The sequence below is a fragment of the Cyprinus carpio genome, chromosome A7 (assembly GCF_018340385.1).
Source record: "Cyprinus carpio isolate SPL01 chromosome A7, ASM1834038v1, whole genome shotgun sequence".
In the NCBI taxonomy this organism is placed as follows: Eukaryota; Metazoa; Chordata; class Actinopteri; order Cypriniformes; family Cyprinidae; genus Cyprinus; species Cyprinus carpio.
The window spans coordinates 9,293,192-9,312,721 of NC_056578.1; the positions used below are offsets into that span (position 1 = coordinate 9,293,192).

A 19,530-nucleotide genomic window follows, 5' to 3' on the forward strand; every position below is an offset into this window, starting at 1 on the left:
AGAGTGAAAACTCTTCAGATGTGTTTGTGATTCTGGAACTGCGCAGGAAAAACACCCATCAAAATTAAATTTCAACTGAAGATTAAATCTTGTCAGATTTGTCATAGACATCCATCTTAACTTGAGAGCTGTGTGTGAATCCTTCTTTTATGGCTTAATGTAATTTAACCAGTGTTTTACACCAGGTATATTTCTCATCAGCTGACAATGTGATGAATGATTATTCCAGCTCAGACATAGAAATGAGCTCTCAATTTTGGCTCAAAATAATTTTACTTCATATGTTAAATCTGTTGATAATCTTTTAACGTGACAAATTCTCTGTTTTATGTAGACTATGCTTCAGATATAATCTCAGTAAATGAAAACAATCATTGACATGCAGTGTTTGAGTGTTTGCCAGTCAAACAAATCCCATTGACAGAATTATACGAAATTGTTTGATCCCCTTCCCACAGATTAAAAACACAAACACATCACCTTAAGCACACTGCGCTTACTCACACCAGGCCAGCACATAGGTTTTATTATTATTATTATTTTTTTTTTTTGTGACTTCTGCATGAATAAGAGAGGTGATTCACTGCTAGTTATTTTCTGCACTTGCTTATTATGTGCTGTCCAAGGTGCTGACAGGAGCACCAGAACTATGAGCTGTCAAGCTGTCTTCAAGTAGGTGGTTACAAATTAGCCTGTGGCCACTACATGTGAAGCTGTGTTGATGTCCACCTCCCATTACAGTACATTTCTATACAGAGTATAACTTAAAATGGCTTTTTCAGTGTCAACAATCATTTACTCAGTGCTTTAATGTTGTTTATTTGTGCAGCTTAATAAATTTGTTTCACATATCACATAATCAGACAAATGATAATCCAGAGAGAAACTGAGCATAATTCTTGTATTAAACCATACATACAGTAGCCATACAAAATATCTGGATTAACCAATTTCCTGTAAATCAACTGAAACAGGCACATTTTATAATATAATAACATGAAACATGGATGACTAACATGAAAGGTCATTGAAAATACTAGTATTTAAAATCGGGATTGCACTGACATGTTTCAATAACAACTACTTTCATTGTAAACTTTTCACACATTAAGGCACATTATGCTCTTCAGTTTACACAGCACTGATAAGATTGTACAACACATTTTCTAACATCTAAGATTTAACTGGGCGAACAGCCCAAATCCACACACCCATCCAGTATTACTGATTGTCTGCAAGGTTTTAAGACAATTAGTGCACATTCGAAGTCATTTGTTTGTTTGTTTTTTTTTAGCGGAGAATCTTGTGGAAGAAATGCTGGACGCTGGATTCCTGAGGTGATGTGATTGACCATTTGAGTCAAACATAGCAGCATGGCCACGGTTTCTCCAGCAGCTGATGACAATGATGGGAATTTTTCAGAGTTTCATCGCCAGGAGCCTGGTTAGAGAGGAAAATAAAAAGATTAATATGACATGGCTTACTGTTATGACATAAATGTCCAAAAGACACCATACTGGCACTTTGATGGTAGTGTGTGTGTAGTGTTATTCAATATAGTGGAAATGAAAAACCATATTAACGTTAACATTAGAAATAGATCCAAAGAGCTAGAGTTGCATGGTCACAAGGGATGTCTGTTTTTTTAAATGAACATTTCTGAAAGGAAAACAAAAATACTTCCAAAACTAATCCAGTGTGCTAAAACCGGCATTTGTGATGTCTTGAATGTCTCTCCACTGTCAACTTGAAAATATCTGATTGACTGAAATGCAAATGACAACCCTGCTATCTTCTGTACTCCTGTACTATCTTCTGTTCTATTCCTGATAAATCTAGTGATGGGAAAAGTGTTTAGAATTATCGATCAGTAATGCTACTATGAAAACTGAAACACAATGCAATGCAAACACACCACTGTCAGCAATATTTTGTTCTTGTATTTCACCCCAAATAATAGGAAGTGGATTTATGGGTTTGCAATACTGCTAATATTCTAAATGTTGTAGATTTTAGAAAGGTTGGAGTCCATTTTGGTTGCGTTTCCAATAGTTTATTTTAATGAGAACAATCAAGCATCTAAATTGGAGTGTGGGGTAATACTGTGCTGTCCTTTGTGTGGGTTATTCGACAGTTTTACAACATCACCATATTCACTCAGCTTAGTGGTCATTATAGTTTTAAAGAGGGTGACATTTTGAGATAATTTTGAGTATTTATATTGCTCCAAATAATAGTCAGTAAAACAAATTTGGTTATCTAGCGAAGGGTAATACATACAACACAACACTTTTACATGCATTGACCATATTTGTTTACAATCCCTCATTCTTTATTTGCTTCCAAAAGTGGTGTGAATCATTTCTATACCCTGTCACCCTTAGAATTTGTGTACGATGTGTATCAACGGCATTACCAGTTTTCCCAAATTATATATAGAGAGGTTTATGGACAATTTAATCCCTGCAGGAGACTTGGCAAGACCCTTTTCTCTGTCAATTTTCACCCTCTGCTTCATTCAAACCCCCTCTCTCTTTCTGCGCCTCTACAATGTGTGGTTTCTTTCTGTCTCTTTCTTTTTTTTTTGTATTCCCGCATATTTTTTTTTCTCAAGCTCCCACCGCCTCCCTAAAAACCCTCAGACAGCATGCAGCTTATGCAAATCATTGCCCTTTTATTCTCAGTTCTCGTCCTCAGCCTTGAATGAGACCTCAAGAAAACACACACACACACACACACACACACACACACACACACACACACACACACACACACACACACACTTGTTCTCACCAAACTCTACTGTAATGGGAACGGAGCCCACCATGACATTTTAATGCACTATTCACCAAAATGTTGATTATAGTAGAAACAATCATATTAAGTTACTAATATCATTGCAACAGTCCACTCATCATGCAAAGAACTACACTCTTAAGAATAAATGGTTTTCAAAGCAATGCCATAGTAGAACCATTTTTGGTTTCTTAAAGAACCTTTCAGTGAACAGTTCTTAAAAGAACCCTTTTCTACTACAAAGAACCTTTTGTGGAATGGAACTGTCACAGCTTCTTCATGAAACCATCGATGCCAATAAAGAAAATTCTCAAAAATAAAGGTCCCAAAATGGGGTTTCTGCAGAGATGCCACAGAAGGTTCCATGGATGATAAAGGTAAAAGAGAGAGAGAGAGAGAGAGAGAGAAACAACATTTCGAATTTTAAAGTAGAAAAGCTAAAATTCCTGTAAAACTTATTCCAATTATCTTTGTTTTATTTAACACTTTTTTGTGATGTACATTAAGCTAAGAGAGGAAAGTATATTCACACTGTAGAACCCTAAAGGCCTACAATCATTTTTAGCAAGAGTCACAAATATTGTTCCTAGAAGAGATGCAGTGAGAAGGATTATGGGAGGGAAGTAGACTAGACATTTAAGGAAGGAGGGGGCTGTTTAGCAAATCACTGCGACGAGGTGGGGGGTGGGGGGGGTGATGAATATAAAGTGCTTGCTGCCATTCCCAGGGTCTGGAACACACACACATGCAGGCTGTATATATAAGAGTGTGTGTATACGGAGGGGCGAGCCAACCAGCCTGACTTCCCTCAGACACTTTGACAGACGGGCCTTTTCACCAGCGCATTGCTGGGCCAGCCAGCTCTCGCTCCCTTAGCAACGGCACAGAGTAGAGAGCCCCCTCCAGCCCGCCACCAAAACCACAGGGGTGAGGGGACGGGGCAGATAGAGTGTGGGTTACAAGGGGTGAGCTGGTTCACAGGGGTGGATGAAGAAGTCCCCAGTCTGGCTGGGACTCCCACAGGCAATGAACTTGAACTTGACTCTGATAGCATTAATGAGGATCACACGTCCTTATATAATATTTGCATATGGATTGGACCAAGGTTATAATCATTAACTAAAACCATAAAAAAGATGTTTATTACTTGAAATAAAGTAAACATTAACTGAAATGAAATAGGAAAAATCTAACTTATTTTCAGATAATGTTTATGTTCTTTTAATAATGTTTAATAATGTTTAATGTTAAAAATTTTTTTTTTTAGTTTTAGTTAATCATGACCCGATTATATTAAAAATAATTACCATGAAGCAGGGTTATTGTTAATATTATTGGGTTATTATCAAAATAAAATATTATCTTATTTTATTTCAGGTGGTTGCCAACATTTCTCTTTTTCATTTAGTTTAAGCTGAGTTAATAACTCAAAGTAATTTAATGGAATGTAAAAATGTAATATAAAATAAAAACTAAAGCTTAAACTATATAGACATATTTAAAAAAACAAATAAAAAAATAACAAAAACACAATAAAATTACTTGTAAATTTTTTTTTTTTAATTCAAAATAATATTAATTAATTCCAAACTATATTAATAATACTAAAATAACAATCATTTTACCTTTTCCATGAGTTAGTATTTGAAATGAAGGGATAGTTCATTCATCAATTAAAATTTTGTCATCATTTAGTCATCCTCATGAACACAAATACATTAAAAAGATTAAAAATGTCTTTTGTCCATGAAAGTCAAGTCATGAAAGTCAAAGGGGTCCAAGTGTTGTTTGGACCACAACATTTTTGTAAGTAAACAATGGCAGACATTTCAAAGCAAACCTTACAAAAAACTGTGACGTTTCAACAAATATATATAAATATATATTACATTTTAAAAGTGATTGTAATTCTCCTCATTAGGATGTAAAGTGGGCAAAAAGCGAAGGTAAGCTACAAAGTGAGGATAATTATATCTCAAGGTCTTTTATAATGGTGAGGCCATGATGGAGGTTTAAGTGTTCCCTGGTCTCCACTCTTATGTTCTTGAATTCCAAGTACTGCCCTCTGCTCTCGCATCCTCCAGGATACAGTTATTGATGTTCCTGTGAGTGCTTAAAGGATTTGCAGAGAAGTCCCAGCTTCTCTTTTATTTTATTGCTTTATTACAAATTACATTGGCAGAACTTTTCAGCGCAACTCTGTTCAGCGCAACTCACTCCAACCTCATCTTTAGCACTCTGCATTGTTATCAACAGAAGAAAAGTCTTTGAAAGAACTGGTTTCCAAAGTGTTATCCCCTTATAGGAACAAAAAATGCATTTGTCATCGAAACTAATTTGAAGTCACATAAGGGTACTTAGATTTAGTCTAAAAGCGCACTTAAAGACATAGTTCACCCAAAAATAAAATTTCTGTCATTTGCTCACATTTCCAAACCTGTATGACTTTCTTTTCTTCTGTTGAACATGCAGTACATGCACAAAAAAAATAATAATAAAATATAAATAAATAAATAAAACGGCAATCTTACTTTCTTTTGTGTTGCACAAGAAAGTTTAAGAGTGACATGAGGGTGAGTAAATAATAACATAATTTGTATTTTAGGGTGGACTGTCCCTTTAAGGTACTTTAACTTTCATCCATCACTCAAGTTCATGATCTGGATTAAGATGCCGTATAGTTCTGTGATCTTAACATCTCCATTGTGGCTCTGGATTACCTGTGTTTAATAGTTCAGTTTAGATCTACCACTCTGCTGACTGTGGTTCTTTTTGCTGCATGTTATTCCTGCTCGGGAATCTCAATCCCAGGCTTTTCACGGCCACTCGTCCAAGGAGGGGGAGAAAAAGGTGGGGGAAACAATTTCAAAGCTCCCCCGTAGCCGATACAAAGCTGAGAACAACCCTTGGCGGGATAATCGTGTTTATCCCGAGATTAAGACGAGATCGACAGCTGAGGTATCCAAGGGGAATTTTACCGTAAAACACACATTGGTCTTTAACATGAACCCAAGAGATGCTTCTGAGTCATTTCTCACCACTGATCATTTCGTAGTTATGAAAGCGATTCGTAACTCGTCTATTCTTGTTAAGTGTCTTCATTAACACGATCCATTCTCAAATTGTCCTCAAGAGATATCTTTGGTAAAGCATGCATTAAAAATGACTTCTATATAAGATATAAATATATATACACAAGTGTGAACTTTCTCAGAAAGCAATAGCAGCTTCCATTCTCCCTGCAGTCATGTACGTTTCCAAATCTAATCTGGCACTAAATTTTTATCACAACAGCATGAAATAAAATCTCACAGAGCTGGCTTTAAGAAATAAATATGTGAAGCCCTATAACACTGGACATAAAGATGACATATGACAGGGAGAAAACTGTTAGTATGCCAGACAAATATTCCCAGAAAGCCACCTCCCATAGGCCTTTGATATTATCATGCCAGCTGCAGCAACTGCCACATGGGGCCACAGACTGAGCCAGACAGTACAAGCCCTCCCCCACCTCTTCTATTCTCTGCCAAACACACATTTCCTCAATATTTCATTGTTCATCAGTGTATTTATTAACGTCAGTTGTTTATCTCACTCTATTTTTTCCACCGCGTTGCGGTCGAGAGCAGAAAACCTCAGTTAGTGACACAGTGTCCTCGATTGCTTTGTATGCAAGTCCTCTAACTCTCCTGCAATACTTGTTTTCCCCTGTTCACTGCATCCATCTGCTTTTTTTCTATTTTATTTAGCATAATTAATTCCTCCTTTTTTGTGATTCACCTTTTGCTTGCTGTGAAATACTGTTGCTGTCCCAGTGCAAACTTTCTCTGTGGTTTTCTGTATCATTGCCTCCATTTTACTGGGTAATATATTGTAATGGAGCTTTAATTAATTGCTTGCCCAACTGCTGTGCCCTAGCAGAAGGGGGAGAGGAACAAACTGTCCTTTAAATTCAACTCCAGTTGTTTGAGATTTTACATGCAAAATGCATTAATATATACACAGAACTTTATGATTCATAAATACTTTGCAATGCACATCATGCATGATATCAAATCCATTACATTTATGCATTTAGCAGATGCTTGCAAATCCAAGTGGCTTTGGATACAAAAGTAATTTGTCAAGGAGCCAACAATAATTACAATAAAATAAAGAATTAAACTGCATACACTAAGACAAAAGATATACAATATAAAATGCTATACTTTAGAATACACACTCATATTAATCAATTAGCACTGACCTTTAACGATTTAAAACTCGATAACAACTTGATACTCTAGCAGGCACTGCAGAAAAGAGTGCATCTATTGCGTGAGCACACATGATTGTGCAAATGCTCATGCAATTTCTGACCACACAAGCATATAGTGCTGCTAACACACTCACGAAGCAGCCTGAGAAATAAAGCCCCATCCTCAGCCGTTCCCTGAGGATAGTCTCTTAGGGTTTTGGTGCTAATTTAGGCATCTGGCTCTGTCTGGGCCTGAGCATCTTTCTCAGCTTATTACCCTCCACTGTCTCTGGCACTCCATCCGTACAGACAATGGTGGGAAACAGGGGGGACTGCGGACCCACGTCAAGTACTCGCCTTACAATGCTGCCATTGTAGAAGAGGAGAGGGGTCTGGAATAATAATGTGGGCACTATCAAACTGTTTACCAACAAAGAGACTACAGCTGACAATTTGCTCCTTATTTATCACAAATCATCATTTGTGGTATTGCTATTGATGCTTGCATACATGTAAGGAGAAGCTGTGTAAAAAAAAAAACACACACACTCTGAAACTGATTGACTTTCTTTCACACAGACACGAAAAAAAATTTTTTTTTTATTATACACAGATGTGAATGTGCTTGTTTTGTTGGTGTTTTTTTTGTGAGAGACATTTTGGGAGATTTTTAGGGGTTTTGCTTTTTTTCAGTCGATGAAAAAATATAATCACAGTCATGCCTAAAATCCACATATGCTACTCCATAAAGCACATTATGTTGGACTGCTAACAGAGAGAGCTATAGTAATCCAAATGTGCTAAGGATTTTTTTAATATTTGAATTATTCTATTTTATTTTTGTATGAATTTAGACTGGATTTTTTTCTTAGCAGTGCAGCGCATTATTCTATAGCTTTTGTGTTTGCAGAAAGGAAAAAAAAAAACAAATATTTCATTTTTCTGACTTAAATACGCATGTGCACAATCTGTTTGACTGAAAACACAAAGAACTGGTAAACCACAAAAACAATACATAGTTCAGCGCTTGATTTGCATATTGAAAACTGGAAAAATCTGGTATGGGTTTGGCACTGTGCCAAGCGGCATAATTAACACTTTTCATCCACTGCTCTGCAGCAGTCACATTATGCTCTGACAAGCATCCACTCCCCCTGCTCGACCGCTTATACCCACACACACAACATGAACACGCAAATGCGAATGTGAACATTTATTCTTGCTTCTATACAATTGTAAACACTGTTAACATTTGCTGTTAAACCTACAGTTGTGCTATCATTATGCACCATTTGGGCAAATGCAGTGTTGTTGTGTTACAGTACAGCATTAGACTCTCTGATTAAGGGTTTAAAATGAGTTTTGTGTCCGTATGAGAGATATTTAAGCATTGAAGGTCTTTTACATAAAACCCTGAGAGATGCAGAAGGAGGAAACCCCTCCCCCTCACAGCAAGATACACAGCATAATTAGAAATTCCCTATTAAAGGTACAGTCTCTCAATTCTAGGCTACTATTTTGTCCAAGGACGAGTTTAAAATGTATGCATTGAGTGTTTGGTCTCAAAGAGAGACGCTCAGTTTTGTATCATCTTGAAAAATCTATTTTTCTTCTGCATATAGATAGAGAAACCATTTCCATATATTAATAATATAATAACATCTATTGAGACAAATGTGCGGTGGTAAATCTTAAATCTGTAGCTTTGTGTTGTAGCATAATCATTATTATTATTTTTTTGTCTATTACAGGCTCACAAAAACTCCTAAATTATTAAACCCCTGGCTATTTCTTTTAAAATTATGAACATGGATTGTTCTTGTCTATCATATGCAAAACTGAGAAAGCGAATGCTCCTGCTAAATATAGATTGCAAAAATAAAATTTTGCATTCAGAATGGACACATTTCTGCATTGTATATTTGTGTGTGTATTTATCCCTGGAAATTTCTAGAATGCTTGTATAATTCTCTGCAAGAAAAAAAAAGCAGATAGAACACAAGCACAACAGTAACATCGAAGTCTTTTTCTGCTTTGAAAGCATCAAAGTCTTTTTCTGCTGAAAAGTTGGTATTCAAATTTGAACATAAACATTCAAAATATAGAATGCTGCCACGTGCCGTTGCTAAAGCGCCGCTGTGCCTTTAATTGGGGGCTCAGTCCTCTCTGCTTGTTCCTATGCAATTATGTTAATATGCAGAGCTTGTCTGGTCTTTTTCATTAACAGAGGCACTTGCATCATTGTTTCCTTTATTTGTAAGCTCCACGGGCACCTTCCGTACATCAGTGATCTTTTTTACACGTCTTTTTTGATGGGCTATTCTGCCAAGCCTCCTCTTTTAGGATAAAAATAAAAAAGCTCATTTATGGACAAGGATGTCTTTTAGGCACACAGGGTTTCCACGCTCAGTAAGTATGCAAATACGGTTTTCTGTTATTACGAGGGAGATTCAATGGCTTAAAATATTCAGTAGATGACGCATCATTTGTCTCGTCCTCACATTTCAATGTATTTTGAATATTTACGCTCTATCCGTTCGTGTTGTTCTGGTTACATCACAAAAGCAAAGCATATTTGTCATCCTAGAGCAAATATGTTTAAGAATGCCTGTGTTCCACCTATTTGAATCATTTTCTGTAATAAACACACCAGCACAGCTCTGCATATCACCAGCAATCCATTATGACGCAACCAGTCACCTTTGTGAAGTACATTTCAGTGTCTTCCATCCATTTCAATGACATAACATGCAGCTCTCTGCAACCAGGCGGCCTGCGTACATTTCCGTTTACCACGTAACATCCGAGTGATACGAGCGAGCAATGTGATGTTTTGCACCTCTCGCCTCTTGATCAGCTAATGTTACAAACTGTGGCTGTTTTAAAAGACACCAAACAAAATTTAAAAAACATGGTACAGTGTAAGAGCCTGCAGACCTTTTTCTAACATTAAAGTTGGGCAGGGCAGCGTATGTGCTATTGTAAGCTGGTGAGGGGCACTTGGCACCTTCGTGCCAGTAATTTGGTGTATCATTAACAAAAGCAGCAGAAACAAAAGTGCTCTTCAGTCCAGGTTGACTCTGTTGCTTTGGTCAAGAGGATGCCGTATGTCAATTAACTTGAGTTCAAGCAGCTCTCGCTTTTTGGTTTCATCTGAAAATCTGGAGTGGTCATTTTTGTGTCGTCACTGAACCATGGATTTTGTTGCATGGTTTTGTCCTTTATAACATATAACCCAACCTTAAGTCAATTAATGGAGTAAGAGCAGGACTTAATAGCTACTTTCATTCTCTCCTTCCTTTGAAAATGCATATACAGCAGCAGGAGGGATTCATTTGCTTTCAAAGCTCGCTACAAATCAGAAGGTCTTTGTGCATATCTGAGCGTGTGCATATAGATAACGGGGATATTTTCTAATTAGTCAGGAAAGATGAGAGCGTGATAGCTCTTTTTAAAGAAAATGATTTGGGCCTAATCTTACGCCGCCAAAAAAGCAACCACAAAACACATTTTCTAGAGACGTTTTTGCCTAATTTGTTTGCTTTACGTTTCAAACGACCTGGCAACCACTGGCGGAGCTAAAATCAGACGCAATAAAGCGGCAGCTAGTCTGATATAGGCATCGATGCAGCTTACCTCATGCCAACACAGCCATTTTAGGGAGCAGCAGCCAGTTTCTCCATCAAGATGGCTTCCTGAAAGCACACCCCTCATTCAGACTTGCAGTCTTCCTGCATCTGGTGGTCCGTGGCAACTGGCAGCCTCTTTGTCCCCATTGGCACTTGGGATGTAGAGTCTCACTCCTTTCCTTTTTTCCTCTTTTCTCCGGGGGCACAGATGGCACTAAATGCTTCCGTTGACGAAGAAGGGAGGGGAGCTGGTAGAAGAAGGATGAGGGTTGACTATTATTTTTCTTTTCTTTCATTTGGACAATTGCACCATTTTTTCCTCTCTCCCTCTTGCTCCAAAAAGGCAGTGTAAATGGCTGGCAGTTGCTAAGGGGAAACAAGAAAATAAAGGACAAAAAGCCCTTTTTATCACTGCCAAAGCAGATGTCATGGCAACTGCTATATATTATTTCTTTGGATAATATAAATGGTATTCGGTGACGACAATTTCTTGTTCGTGTCATGCTAAAAACTTCACCATGTTTAGACAAACCTGGTATTAGTAATGTAAATAGTTGTGCATTAGCTCAACACGAATCGTGCGAAGGCATGAACGTCCGGCTTTTGTGCTCTCATAGCCAGCTGTGCGATTGGTCACTGTGAAGGTATACTGAATCAGCCCACATCAATTACAGTCCACCCATAATTTCATTGAATAACCGTTATTCAATTGTGCTAGGTAACCGGTTTAGCTGGAAAAGATCATTGTTAATGAATGATGACAGAATTTCTTTGCTCACATTAATTTTACATAAAGTAATATGCAATGTGATAGTGGCCCATACATTCTTATCATTATCGAGATGGAGACGGACATATAATTTCCTCTCTCTGATCATTTATCGCATTGAAGCCTTTGGCCTAATGTCCTGCAGTCATACTAACCACAGATTCCTAGGCATGTTGAAATATATTGTGGTTTAGATTTATTTTCGTTCTTTTTACACAGGTCAAGCCTAATGCTTTGAGGGATATTTCCTGAGACAGTTATGCTGTTTTATGTTTAACAGATAATTATGAGATAATTATGTTTTATGTTTAACAGCCATAGCGAGCCCTTTTCTTATTCATTTGCTGATACTGTGTGAATTGCACAATCTCTGCCTGATATGATTTGAATTGACAAATAAACATATGCCACATAATACAACATTTATCTATAGAATGATTAAGAAAAACTTTTTGATTATGATCTGGACTTTACTGTAAAGAAATTGTTGGAGTCTGGTACAAATGTGAACTTATATTACACTTATATTAGTGTCTTTAAATACACAAATATGCAAAAACAGGAAAATATTTTAACAGATCTAGGTCAGATAACTATAAACAGATGTTTTTTTATGACTATGCATATGTATATATACATATATATATATATATGATATATTATATATATGTATATATATATATATATATATATATATTTTTTTATGACTATGCATATATATGGCGAGAAAGGGAGAGAAACAGATATATAGATTTTCTGATGAAAGATTCATGTCATGCGTATAGTGTCTTGTTTAGGAATTAATATTTGCATTTGGCTCCTTTCAACTGCATGAAATCATTAGCATTTACTTTATGATTTACTGTGTGTTTGAATCAGATTAACTCGGCAACTAATTGTTCTAATTATAATGTTGCATTATAATACGCTTTGATTGCACTTACCAGATGGCGTTTTCCCCCTTAGCTCCATTCCTCTGGTCTCTCACAAAGACACAGCAGTTTGAGAGGCTACAGTGAGGTGAAGTAATAAAAGACACCAGGATTAGACAATAATCAGAATATTTCAGTTTTACATTTAAATTATTGATATAATTTGCAAACACATAAAAGACAGCCAGATAATGAACACTGAATTAAAAAGCCCAAGCAAGGCCAAATTTGCACCTTAAATCACACTTGGCATGTGAAACATTTTTTTTAACATGGCAAATATAGAGAGTGTAAAATCTGCTCTGTCAGCTCATGAAACATATTCTTTTTTTTCTCTATAATTTCATTATTAGTTGTTTCTTTTCTCTTCAAGTTGTAATAATTAATAATTTTCTCTTCTCTTCATTTAGTTTAATTGAAACTCTAAGCTTAGACAGCTTTCTTTATGTCTTTGCAAATAAAAGTATGCATCTTGTGTATTTAATATATGCATTTATTACTATCCATACAGCAGGAAAACAAAGACTAATAAACCAGGCAATTTCAGATTAAGTCCAATTCAGATTAAACTGGTCTAAATTTTAAGCACACACGCCAATGTTTTTTTTTTTTTTTCCTTTCTCCGTGATTGCTTCGGTAATTTCATTTGGTTTCTAAAATTGTGTCACTATAATAAATATTTATTTAATATATTTCATATAATCATAAATTAAGGATGCAGTACTTTTAATATATGCTTTACTGAAGAGTTCCTAACACACAGTCTGGTGTGTGTGTGTGTGTGTGTGTGTGTGTGTGTGTGTGTGTGTGTGCGTGACGCGAAGCTCCAAAGGCGCTTACACCGCTAATGATTTTGAACTCTGAACATTTTCAACTAATATTTACATCATTTTCAGCTATTTTTACAGTACTATAAGGTTGGTGTCTCACAATTACGTCTTATGTCACTAAAAAGCCAAAGGGATAAAAAAGTGCCTTCATTCCGCATTAGATTCCGCCTCATGCCTTCATCTTTGATGTGTACAGCCAGATTAATATGACCAATCATAATGAAGCTGCTTCAGCATGATGTCATTGCCTAATAGTTGTTACTGCAAATGGGTCAATGACGTCACGTTCATTTTTTTGAATATCAAAGTTGTTTAAAGATGCATTAAAATGCAATGTATCCAACAAATAACTTAAATACGCATCTTTTATAATTGGCAAGTTTTAAAGGATATTCTGTGGGGCTTAATGTCAAAAATATCTAGTAATTGTCTAGAGACTGTAAAAAAAAGGAGAAAATCTTTAGTGATTTAAAATAAGATTATATATTAATTCTTAATATTCTCAAGCCCCTTTATCGATAAATCAAAACCAACACGAAGGAAGCCATTTTCTGGACATGTGACAAAAACGATTTCACCTCATCATCTCAGACATTAACTGTCATCGTGTGAGTGTTGAGAGGAGAGATGTTCACCACACTATTTAAGCGCTCATTTATCTTCGATTAGTGATCGACTAGTTGTAAAATTCACATGGATTCACTTCTAGATCAAACCAAGATCGAGCTCCGGCTATGAGATCCAATTCACGCGCATTCAGTGCAGGCCTCATGCGCGCGCGTCAGGTGCTGAATAAAAGCAATGGCTTTTGCCTGGTTGAGGCAAAGATATCGGGTGGTTTGAAGTAGGCAGAGTTTGGGAACTAGCTAGGAAGTTTATAAACTTATCCAACGCAAAGTTAACAAAGTGCAACACTGACTGAGCTTTTGCGTGAACATTAAAATAGCCTACAAAATAGTCCAACAGATTACTAATTTAATTGTGAGCCTAAATAAAAGCAAAGTTTCCTTTGGAATTTTCATTGCAATTTTGTCGTTTAAATATTTGTTATACAATAAACTGACTACTTTTTCTTCTCATAGCTTTTTAATTATTTCTCAGACTAGACCACACCTTTGACATCAAAACCAACACTGACTGAAGTCAAATTATAACTTTAAAAACAGTTGAGCAAATCAACATCATTTATTAACATTTAGAAAAAAAATAATAATATAAATTGTAGCTCTTTTGTATAGTGTCAAACACATAGTTAATTATAATTATAGTTTTTTTTTTAAACAAAGACACTACAGTAGGTTTTCGAAATTGTTGCAGTCAATGCGTCCAAAAACGTGCACCTGTCCTAAGGTGCATTTATAATAACAGCCTGAAACATTTCTTATGACCTATCCGCACGATCTTATTAGCCCACTTTACATTGCAGCGATTTAAATTGGCTGCATGACTCACACAGAGCAGAGGGCCTGCTTACCTCATGCAGTTCCCTGCGATCATTGCTTCCCAACTTGTCCACTATGCAGTTAAGGAGGACGTTTCTACTTTCGGTTATCTAGCTTTATGAAGGAAGATAAACACTCATACAGCTAGATAACCAAAGATAGCAACTACCTCCTGTCAAATTTTTTTTTTTTTTTTTTTGATGTGGAACATCTCATAAAGTTGACCTGAGGAACGAAAACAGGGTTAATGCGCAATAAATACATTACTCAAATTGCAATCTTTTTTATAAACCTGTAAATGCTGTTAACAAGTGTTGAATTGATTTATGAGGTTCTCCAGACCTCCAGCACGTGGTGAAGACATAATCCACAATAGTCTAGTCCTGAAGTTGCGGTGTGGATGCGTTTCTTTGGAGTTATTGACAGGCTTTCAATTCATCAATCCGATTTAAACGGATTTTGTCCCTTCTGGTCAGCAATAATCCTTAGAAATGACGATTATTAGGTCTAACCATTTCATTTGGCTCGTTAGGCCCCAACAATCAGTCAGTCATCACACCTCCACATGCCTACATGCCCATGCATCATTTCATCTTCACTTCGTGCATTATAATTGCGAACACTGCAACAGTTAAGGCCTTTTAGCCAACAGTTAAATATAAATCTTACTTTCCTCCCAAAAATTATGCAATTAAGAAATAATTTTATTTAATGAGGACTCGTGTTAAATATATTTCAACAGTTCTGTTTTGCATTTTAAACTATGAAGCTGTTTCTTGGCTGTGTTCAAGCGTGTCTACTGAACCCACGTTTCCCTCACGCAAATGTGACGTCATATAGTTAAATCTATTGTTAATTATATTTGGTGTTGTTTCTAAATGATGCAAATTATAATTTTTTTTTAACTCACGTATATGCATATTGTATTATAAATAGTATAAGCACGCGTTATAATGTCCGCAAATAGCCTAAATAAATGTAGAGCTATACAATTGTATTTATAAATATAAATGTATACAAGAGTAGTGCAATAAACATGCTTTACCAAAATCAAACAAAATCAAGTTAATAAAGGGCTAAATCCCTGCAGCCATACAAGTGTGTAATGTATATAATCCAAACTGACTGTAAAAATGTCTTCTTAGGTTGTGTAGTTACTATGTCGCCTATTCATGTTACTGTTAACGATACATATTTCACGAAAATGTTCCAAACATTCTAGATGCACCTGCTGAGAGTGTACAAAGTACAGAGGGCCACATGCACTCACCACTGATCACGGCCTTGTCTGTCACAGGGGGTCAGTCATAAGCAATTCACGTAAAATGTTAGGATCTTACTTCTATGCATGGATTTTTACATATACACATATATTTATGAATTAAAGTCAATTTATAGATTACTAAGTTACTAAGAGTTACGTGACCAAAACAATTCGGTGATTCGAGCTGTGCTTGGAGTCAGTTCATGTTTAATAATACAAATACAAATGCACAAGAGTGCGCAGAAATAATTGTGATAATTTCAAAATCTTACTTTTAACAATTGACGTGCATATTCCTCTCTGTCAGAAAGTAAGCTACGAGTGGCCGTGTGTCGGGGACGAATAGAGGTTCCCGTGCGTCTTGCGTTGAAGAACATGACGCTAAAATCTCTGGGCAGCGCGGAAGCATCTAGTCAAAAGCCAAACTCTCCAGTTGCCTACATCTCTTCAGCGATGCGGTTTCCATTCAGAACTCGCAGTCAGTACTCGTATTCAGCCATCGAATGTTGCGTCTTAGCCATCAAGAGAACGGAACAGGCAGTTTAATTTCCAAGATGGGGAATTCCTCCCTTGAAAAGCATGCTTACAGTGTTCATGCATGGACGTGAGAAGAGATGCAACGTTTACTTTATGAAAGCACGCACGAGTGTAACCCTGCATGCGATTGTCTCATTCCCTTCCCTCCCGCGCTGTGGATGAGATGTTCTCTCTCTCCAGCTTGAGAGAGTCTAGTTTCTGACTAAATGCATCCTCTTCTGGCAGTTCTCTCCTGCAGTGACGTCACTCCAGCAGCAGGCAGCCGAGCGACCAATCACAATCACACGCGCGTGCTCCCTTTCTCCGCTTCTCTCTCTCTTGCGCGCGCGCTTTCCATGGTTTGCGTAGTGCGCGCGGGACAGAGTGTCGCCTATAGGTTGCAGAGTTCCTATAATAACCTAAAATGAATTAAGTTATGCCTATAATTTCAGCTTTGGCCTAAAATATTTGCTTTTTAAAATAGGTAAGAGGTTTATTAAATTAAAAATATAAAACTTTGTAAAAGTAGGTATAGGCTTTATGCATTTATCATTTCAATTTTGCACATACCTTTACATGGCAATTCACTGTACGTTTATCTTTCTGTGACTGCAATCTGTTACTCTGTTATCATGGGTCTATTTGTCTCCAAGTAGGCTACTGAAGCTTCTGGAAACGATGAAAAAATCTGGGGCTGATTCTGGGGCTAAGGAAAATACAAGGGCGTGAGTACAATCATGTTTTAAAAATATATCTAATAACCATATGCAGTTTGTTACAGGAGAAAACACTGTTATTGAAGAAAAAGAAGAGCAGATGTAAATATTTCCCGTATACTTTTTGTTCTTGTGTCTGATCACTTGTTAGGTTTCCACTGTTGCATTAATTCTTTTTATTCAAACATGTAACAGAATACCTCAAAAAAGTTACATTTCTTATTGTTGCATATGTTACAATTATATATATTATATTATTACTATATTGCTACAGACAGTTTATTTTACAGACAGCCTCAATTCAGACTTTATGGCTTGTATTATAGACTATAGAGTTTTTAACTTTAAAAGAAACAGCTATACAGAAATAAATAATTTAAGGCGCGAGCGTGTGCAAAAGATGCCATCTGAAACTGGTCAGCTATATAAATAATAATTTCTTGAAATCCACTGCATCTGTTTACTCTCATCGGCCAACTGTAGGCTATAATCATTTATTTCATTTAAAAAAAAGTTACATGACAGATATTTCAAACATACACTCCATTTCTACACCTCATTTGGTTTTAAATAATTTACTTATTGTCTGTATATAATATAACATTCTGAGTGCTTACTGTATTATTATTATAAGTTGTTGTTTTTCATTACTCTTTCAAATGTAAAAGAAAATGTAAAGGCACTCTTCACTTTATAATGTAGCCTATTATAATAGCTTTATAACATGGATAAGCGCACTCGCACATTTATGTAGTGTCAATCTGTAATTAATCAGTAGGCTAAATGAAAAATGCATGTGTCAGTCTTCTTGGGCTGGAGGCAGAATGACCATTCCGACAGCGGATGGGGACTAAATGCTGATATTTTCTTGACCCCAACACGCGTAATGAAGTGTGTTTAAGTGAAGAGTCCGCTCTCTTCATTCACAAAGGCCACCTGGGTTAAATGAATGTCCTGTGACTGTTGACCCAGCTGTGTCGTGCCCTGCAGATGTTCCAGCACTTACTGTGTTGATTTGAACCTGTAGGGCACTAAACGGGACTTTAACTAATAACCAGACAATGAACCTTCAGTCATATCAGAAGAGCGCATTTCATTTTTTAAGGTTTTTTGACTATCATCTTAAAACTGCAAACAGTAATAATGGGAATAACTAAAAGTCTCTGATTATCATTCAGTTTTACACCACAGTCTCCATGTTATTTCAGCCTAAACAAGTAACTGGGCTAATGATACATGTTCTTAATATTTAAAATGTGTAAAAACGCACTGCTTGCTATCCTTAATGCTGTAGCTAATAGCATACGATATGTCGACACTAATGTTGCACTAATGTGACTCAAGCGTTGCAAGGCCTTTTATAATCCTATAGCCTAAGTTTAACAGCGCTTAATGATGGACATGCAACGTGTGCCAACTACAGTCTTGACATTAGCGACCCCTGGCGGTGAGTTTTCTCTTTATCAAGCGCGCATTCAGGCGCTTCATACTATTAGGTTTCTGTCCAAATAAATGCAAATAGTTAATGGTTTCAAAGAATTTATAAAATTGTGTAAGTGCTATGTAGACGGTCCTATCTTCCATGTTTTTGAAGTTTAAAGATATAGAATGAAAGTCTCAATATGCTGCAGCGTTGAATTGTGATTTTCCATTTAAAATGCAGAGATGCAGAGATAACGTCACCCTTCTGTAACACTCACAGAACCTGCACAACTTTATTTTATAATCTGTTCGAAGAAAACGATACAAAACGATACATTTTATTTAATACAATCTTATCTTACAAGTGCGTATTCTACACCCATATAGATGATGTAGTTAAGCTGGGTTTATTTACAATTTATTTTTTTAACAGTAATCTCTAATCATCACTCATTTGCAATCATTTACACAATTTGTTTATAAAAACCAGCTATAGCCTAATTTCTTACAGTCTCTATCATAAATGTACAGAAGAAACGGATACAACGAGCCAAAGTAGACAATCTACAGTTTCTCTTTGTTTTTTTTTTGTTTTTTTTTTGCCATTAAAGGTCGATTTTACACAATTGTAAACTGTGCTTCGTTGTCATTCATTTATGCAATTTTATGCGTTATCATATTAGTCTCCTCCTGTGGTTGCAGATATATGCATGTGCTCATTTATGAAAATTAGGAAAATCCAACTTTTGCGGACACTCTAAAGATATTAAATGAATGTAAGTGGATTAGTTATCAAATATATGTATATGTATGTATGTGTATATATATATATATATATATATATATATATATATATATATATATATATATATATATATATATATATATATATATATATATATATATATATATATATATATATATATATATATATATATATAGGCCAAAATGCACTAATGTATTTTTCAATTTAT

General features: G+C 36.0%; 1 long non-coding RNA gene across 1 annotated transcript; it reads right to left on the bottom strand.

Annotated features, from left to right (window-relative positions):
- Positions 1 to 790: 790 nt before the first annotated feature.
- LOC109068632 lies at positions 791 to 16,612 on the bottom strand. Its single transcript, XR_006160404.1, has 5 exons — positions 16,175 to 16,612; positions 14,671 to 14,863; positions 12,379 to 12,444; positions 10,673 to 11,031; positions 791 to 1,440 (listed from the first exon to the last, which is right to left on the bottom strand). It is a non-coding gene; the product is annotated as an uncharacterized LOC109068632 (long non-coding RNA).
- Between the last annotated feature and the right edge of the window lie 2,918 nt (positions 16,613 to 19,530).